The sequence below is a fragment of the Sorex fumeus genome, unplaced genomic scaffold, assembly GCF_029834395.1.
Source record: "Sorex fumeus unplaced genomic scaffold, SorFum_2.1 ptg000122l, whole genome shotgun sequence".
Classification (NCBI taxonomy): Eukaryota; Metazoa; Chordata; class Mammalia; order Eulipotyphla; family Soricidae; genus Sorex; species Sorex fumeus.
In genome coordinates this window covers 48,793,876-48,801,456 of record NW_026606179.1, presented here as the reverse complement: position 1 = coordinate 48,801,456, position 7,581 = coordinate 48,793,876, and positions in this window count along the sequence as shown.

Sequence of the window (7,581 nt, the reverse complement as noted above, 5' to 3'; positions counted from 1 at the left end):
ACCAGGCTCAGGCTGTGCTGAATTGGGAACTTGAGCAAGAGGGGAGGCCTGATGCCAGACTCTCAGACCCTGCTCGTCGGCCTTCAGAAGCCAAGGCACTGATAAGTATTTACTAATTATGACAGGGTTCTAATTACTTAAGGGTTCTTTTTCTAGGCAAGTTTCTGTTCCTATTGCTTTACTTCTTCAGCCAACGTCTGATCTCCCACCTTCCAAGCATTTTATCTGTCATTTTTTGGTCTTTATTTTTGGACCACTCCCTGTTGTTCCTATGGGCCACTCTTCCTGGCTAATGCTCAGGGAACCATATGGCATCGGGGATCAAACCAGGGCTTCTGCGTGCAGAGCACGCTCCCAGCTCATGGAGCCGTCACCCAGACCCACAGCTGTCATTTTCTGACTCTTCATATGATGAAATTGTGATTGCCAGTTTATCTCAGCACTGTGACTTAGGGCAAGATATTTAACCAGAGTCCATGATTCTGTAAAAATGAATCATAGAGATTAACCCCCCCCCCCAATGTTTAGATAGGTATTAGCATTATTCTTTCCTCTCTCCTTCCATCCCTCCTACCCTTCATTCCTTGACTCATTTTTGACAGGGCACTGATTTTCTTTCAATCTTTTTCTTTTTAAGGTCTCCCCACCCCCAAACCACACCTGATGCTGCTCAGGCCTTACTCTAGGCTCTAAGCTCAGGGATCTCTCCTGGAAGAATCAGGGACCAGATCAAATGCTAATCTCGGTTTGCCACCTGTAAGAAAAGCTTTTTACCTGCTGTGCTCTCACTCCAGCCCCCTCTTTTCAGGTAACATGACAGAATTCTCTAGTCCAATACAATCATAATTCTATATAGACTAGACATCCTGTAGCACCATTTCAAGCAATAGTGTGTGCTATTCTTAAAAGGGTTTCTACAGGCTTGTTTTTGTACCCATCTAGAGAGCGGACAGTAAGATTAAGGTTTTCATGAGGTTTGAGCATGCAACTTAACGCTTCCAAAAATGTCCTTGCAAAAAAAGTGAAGAAAAAGGTGGGAACATTGCTCTGTGAGAGAATGAAGGTTGCTCGTTTGTTTTCTCAAAGAATCTTAAATGGAATCAAGAAGCCCTATACTTACCCCTCCTAAGACGAATAAAGTCTTATTTTCCTCTTGAAGCAGTGCCAGGGCAAAAACTACTAAAAGGAATACAGCTGTCACAATACAATTGGCAGTTTCCTATAATAGAGAATTGAAGATTATGAACTTTACACAAAATGTAATTTCATAGAATTTAAATGGGACAATTTTATATCTAAGGTGTGGATACCTTATTTTTCATTTTTTCCTTTGAGGGGTCAGTGATTTTGAGCCACACTCAGTGACGTACATGACTTGTTTATTCCTGGTGGTGCTCAGGAAAGCATATCATCCGATATGCCGGGTAAGGAACTAACCAGGGTGATTATAAGTTAGACAAATTCCCTAGCCCTGTGATATTTTTCTGGCCTCTAGGATGGATGCTTTTTTCTCTCCCTCCCTCCCTCCCTCCCTCCCTCCCTCCCTCCTTCCTTCCTTCCTTCCTTCCTTCCTTCCTTCCTTTAAATTTTTTTATGAGCCACACCTAGCAGAGCTCAGGATGGTGTGATACCTGGGACCAACTCACAGTGCTGCAACATGAGTTTCACCACTTGAATCAACTCTTTAGTCCCTTGGAGACTTTTTATTTTACTTTATTTCATTTTTTGTGAGGCCACACCCAGAGATGCTCAGATCATATGTGGTACTCGAGATTCTAATCAGGGTTGATGGAATACAAGTAGATGTGAATTCTGGAATGAATACCTGTGCCTTAACCCCTGTCCTAACTCTCTGACCCAGCCCTTAAAATACTTTTGCATTTGAGTGTCTCCCTTGGTTTGATAATTCTTAAATCTTCCAGAGAGATATGGATTTATGTGATTTTTAAGGTCCTGGCTAGAATTTAGTCGCCAGAAATGGAATGGATTTCATCAAAGAATATCCTTAAGAAACAGAAATTTGGGGCTGGAGCAATAGCACAGTGGGTAGGGCATTTGCTTTGCACACCTCCAACCTGGGTTCAATTCCCAGCACCCCATATGATCCCTTAAGCACTGACAGGAGTAATTCCTGAGTGCAGAGCCAGGAGTAACCCCTGTGCATCACCTGGTGAGACCCAAAAAGAAAAAAAAAAAAAGAAATGTTGTGAGCTTTTCATTCAAACTTTTTGTAAAGTTCTTAGGATGTGGCTCAATTAGGCCCACTGTGCAGTCCCTAGGGTAGAAAACAACAACAACAACAACAACAACAAAAAACTCTTCTCAAAGACATGCCGAACATGGATACAATGGCTTGGGATCCTAGCCCAAATGGTCCTCTACAAATATGGGCTTTTGAAGACTTGAAGCATTGTAGCACTGTCCTCCTACTGTTCATTGATTTGCTCGAGCGGGACCAGTAACGTCTCCATTGTGAGACTTGTTGTTACTGTTTTGGCATATCGAATACACCACAGATAGCTTGCCAGGCTTTGTGGGCAAGATACTCTCGGTAGCTTGCTGGGCTCTCCAGCCTGATAGCTCAGCGAGTAGGGAGTTTGCCTTGCACGCCACTGACCTGGCCAACCTGGGTTTGAGTCCTCCACCTCTCTTGGAGAGCCCGGCAAACTACTGAGAGTATCTCGCCCACATGACAAAGCCTAGCAAGCTACCCATGATGTATTTGATATGCCAAACACAGTAACAAGTCTCACAATGGAGACTTTACTGGGCCCACTTGAGCAAATCAGCAGGACAGTGCTACAGTGCTTGAAGACTTGTATTTTTATTTTATTTATTTATTTAGCTTTTTGGGTCACACCCAGCGATGCACAGGGGTTACTCCTGGCTCTGCACTCAGGAATTACTCCTGGAGGTGCTCAGGGGTACCATTTGGGATGCTGGGAATCAAACCAAGATTAGCCATGTGCAAGGCAAACACTCTACCCACTGTACTATAGCTCTAGACCCAAGACTTGTATTTTAAATTCATATACATTTTGTATTCTATCCCATGATACATTTGTTTTCATATAAATATAAAATTAGAAAGTGTACTGATTTAATTTTGATTCAAAATTTGTAGGTAGAAGTTGAGTCTTTGTTTTTGTTGTTGCTTTGAAGGGTACTTCCAGCTCTGTGTTGGGATGTTGCACCTGGCAATGTTTTGGGAGCAGGGTGGGGAACCATATTGGGACTGGGATAGAATCAGGGTGAGACACATGCAAGGCAAGAACCTCAGCCGTGCACTGTCTTCCTGGCCTGAGTGATTACTTCAATAGGTTCACACCTCCCAGAAAGGCAGGTGTGAAGAGCAGGTGTGAATTCTGGAATGGATACCTGTGCTGTTGACATCTGCATTTTCTGAAGATGTGGTCACATGGAATCTTCCCTGACATCTGTGGGTTGTGTCATTTATTGTAAATGAATGAATACCACAATGCCTTTCCTTCCCACCCCCTTTTTGTTTTTTTTGGACCACCCCCAGCAGTTCTCAAAGTTTACGCCTGGCTCTGAACTTAGGGATCACTCCTGGAGGGCTCAGAGGACCATAAGAAATTCTGGGGGTGGGGGGGAACTGAACCTGGGTCTCCCACATACAAAGCTATCTGTGCTCAGACTGTGCTCCTAGTCAGCTGCCAGGTGTTCTTTCTGTTGAACCGATGAGGTAGGAACCCTGAGAGAATGTTGCCTCTGCACCCCATCCTGGCTATATTAATTCATCTCTGGCTCCACTGTAAAAAAATGTTCTTCTTTTTCATTTTTTGTGCCACACTAGTGGTGGTCAAGGGCTAGCGTATGTAGTGTTTTTGAGACCATATGGTATGAGGGCTCTCACCGTGATCTCCAACATACAAAGCCTATGGTAATTTCATTGAGTCATCTCTGCACCCCCGCGTCCAAATTTAAAAGAAACCATGAGGAAACAGGGAAAGATGCAAAGAATAGAAAATTCAGAGACTTGGAGGAGCACAAAGCTGGAGGGAGAGTGACAATGGAGAAGCCATTGCACCAAGCATGAAGACCATCAACTTCTTAAAAAGTTCGGGTTTTACAGACAGACCTTGTTTTACATCGAGTTTCCTGTGCCTACATGTGGCTGTGGGAGGATTAATCGACTAAATTAACTCTATGAACAGTCCCTCACACACTTTTATTTGGGAGGGGACATGTGGGTGGGCCACACCTGGCAGTACTCAGGGCTTACTTCTGATTGTGCTTTAGGGCCATATGCTGTGCCAAGGGATTGAACCAGTGATGGTCACATGCAACACAAGTGCCTCATCCTGTTATCTTTCTCTTCAGTTCCATTTCTCACAATCTTGAAGAAGGTATCTCTGAGATTTATTTCAGTAGCCACTAATTCAAACTTAAAGTTAGTAAACTGATCATAAGGAAGTGGGATATGGAAGAGGCCTCCTCCTGGAGTTAGGGCTGGTCACATGGTAAAAGCCATTCACTACCCACAGTGGTTTTTCTCTTTGGACACGTAGTAGGAAACATTTACTTTGTGCCAAGCATTGTGCTATGTTTTTTGAACATTTTTTTAATATTATAAGAACCCCATTTATAATCACACTTTATCTTCACTGAAGTTCCTTCATGGGACTAATTTAAAGTTCACCAACCTAGGATTTGGAGAAACAGCACAGAATTTAAGGTACTGGCTCTGCATGAGGTCTACCCTGGTTCAATTCCTGGTGCCAAAAGGTCTTCCAGTGCTGCTGGGGGTGACTCCTCTTGCCAACACAGAGTTTGGAGTAACATCCAGCACTGCTAGGTATACCCCATATCTCACTGCGTATGAAAAATAGTTGATCTACCTGGTGGGGTGGCACGATCAAGAACTGGGCACCTGGTACATGAAAGCAAAGCGATACCTTGCGAGTCAGTACAAGGTTGCTAAACCTTAGGCTCAGCTATGCACAGAATTTATCTGAGACCTTGTCTAAGAAGAATTAGCTTTGGGATTTTTTTCAGTTAGCAAATAACAGGATATTAAGGAATTTTCCAGTTTTAATGTACAGGAGGGGCTGGAATGATAGTATAGTGGGTAAGACTTGCATGCAGTTGACTTGGGTTCAATTCCCAGCACCCATATTGTCCCATGTGCATTGCTGGGAGTGATACCTGAGCACAGAGCCATGAGTGGTCCCTGAGCACAAAGCTAAGAGTAAGCACTAAGTACTGCCAGGTATGCCCCCCGACCCCCAATACAGAAAATTCTGGACGACACTACAGAAGATACTTCTGGTATATCAGCTCCTATTTACTCCTCCTTAGGAGGCACTGATCTTTGCTAACACCATGATGACACCTGTAACCTTTAAGGCTGGCTTGGCCATTGGCAAAAATTCTGCATATTCTGCTCATGCTTTTGGGGTCAGGATGTTAATATTTTAGAGAGGCTGCTTTGATAGGAAGCTTGTGATGCTTTATAAGTGGTGGGGGGGAAAGTGCAATTACCTTCTGAATATACAAATAAAAATATTCTGTAGAAAATGATGGAAAGCACCATACCATACTCAGTGCCATAATGAGCTGGAAGAGGTGTGTGTGTGTGTGTGTGTGTGTGTGTGTGTGTGTGTGTGTGTTGTGATATACTGCACAGTGTCAACAATCTTTCTGGGTATTAGAGTACTTTCTCCTCTGGTACTAGAGCAACACCCTGTCACAGTCCCTGTTCTGTGGTCACTTTATTGTTTTCACCTGAGACGATTCTTTAGCACTGAGGGCAAAGCTTATATTCAAATGATGAAAATGAAACTTACGAATAAGGGCCAGTCTAAGATAAGCAGCAAGTGGTTCAGGGTTAGCATGTAAATTATGAGAAAAGCAAAAATGATGAAGGTTTCCAAAATTGTGAATACAATATCTGATTCACGGGCTTCAGTGAGACTGAAGAAAATAACAGCTCCTATAATGAAAGCCTGTGATAAAAGAAATAGGATTTGTTTTAATGCAATTGACTCTTTTAAAAATCCATTATCAGAAGGTAAATCTGATTATACAGCCATTATCTTTATTGTTCTGCACACACAGACACACAGACACACACAGACACACACACAGGCAATTTCTTATTTACTTGGGGGGCAGAACAGTGGGACCATACTGGTGGTGCTCAGGGGCTGCTCCTAGCTCTGCACCCAGTTATCACTTGTTGTGGTGCTCAGGGGACCATATCTGACACTGGGGTTGAGCCCAAATTCAGCCATATGTAAGGCAAGCACCTTAACCTTTGCACTATTTCTCCAGCCCAATCGTTTTCTTTAAAAAAATCTATTTGATTTAGTCACCATGAAATGACAAAGTTATTCATGATTATGTTTCAGGCATACGATGTTTCAACACCAATCCCTTCACCACAGTCCACTTCTCTCTACCAATCACCCCCCTCACACACGTGCCTTCCAAACCCCCATCCCTCAGTCAGCCTCTAAGATAGACATGTTTAAAAATAAGTTTCTGCACTGAGGTGTAGAGTCCTGTTTCTGATAGGGTTTTATGCATAACCCTTCACCGCCTTTCTGCACCACCTTTTCTTCTCCCGGTGAGGCTTCCCTCCACCATCGTTGTTGCCCTCTCCCTGTCCTATTCCTCTGCCTTCACAAGCGGTATGTTTCCTACTGAAGGTCAGTTCTCGTGTTCTTTGTTTCCAGTATCCTCAGGAATTTATTATTTCACCATTTTGTTCCTATATATCCTGCATACAAGAGACATCACTCTATGCTGGTCTCTCTCCCTCTTCACTAACTTTACTCAGCATGCTACTCTCCAGATCTATCTATATAGCAGCAAATTGCATGATTTTATCTTTTCTTATGGCTGAGTATAATATTCCACTGTCTAATTGTACCATAGTTTCTTTACCGAGCCATCTATTCTTGGACACTTGGGTTGTTTCCGATTTTTGGCTATTGTGGATGGGGCTGCAAGGAACATAGGGATGCAGATGTCTTTTCTCCATTTCGTTTCTGAGCCCTGGGAGCGAATTTCAAGAAATGGAATTGACCAGTTTAAGTTCTTATTTTATAGAAATTAAATGATGAATCGAACAAAAATGCCCACACCATAGAAAACATTAAAATAATGAAATCAGTTTTTCTTCTAGTCCTTGAATCAACTATTATGCATTTTCTTAAACACTATAATTAGTGTGCATTTCTTACCAGAGATAAATAAGTATTTTAGTAGAACCAATATATATATGTGGTGATAGAGCAAGATCTTTTAAGCAACTGCTAATGTTTATCATCATCATTAGGACATACTGATCTGATGTTGTAATTTACATATATAAATTCTCAAATGTATTTAGATGGCAGTCCAGACTGACTTCTCTCATGCTTTTAAAATTGAGGCAATTTATGTTATATTCTCTATTATGTCTGACCTCATCTATGTTTTGAAACCAGCCCAAAAGAAGTTAAGGACTGACTGCAAAATTAAAACCAGCTGCTGTTAAAAAAAAAAAACAGCTGCTGTTTTGGTAGGGGCAGTTTTCCTTGGTCCTTTTTCCAGAAGCCCAAGGTAAGGACA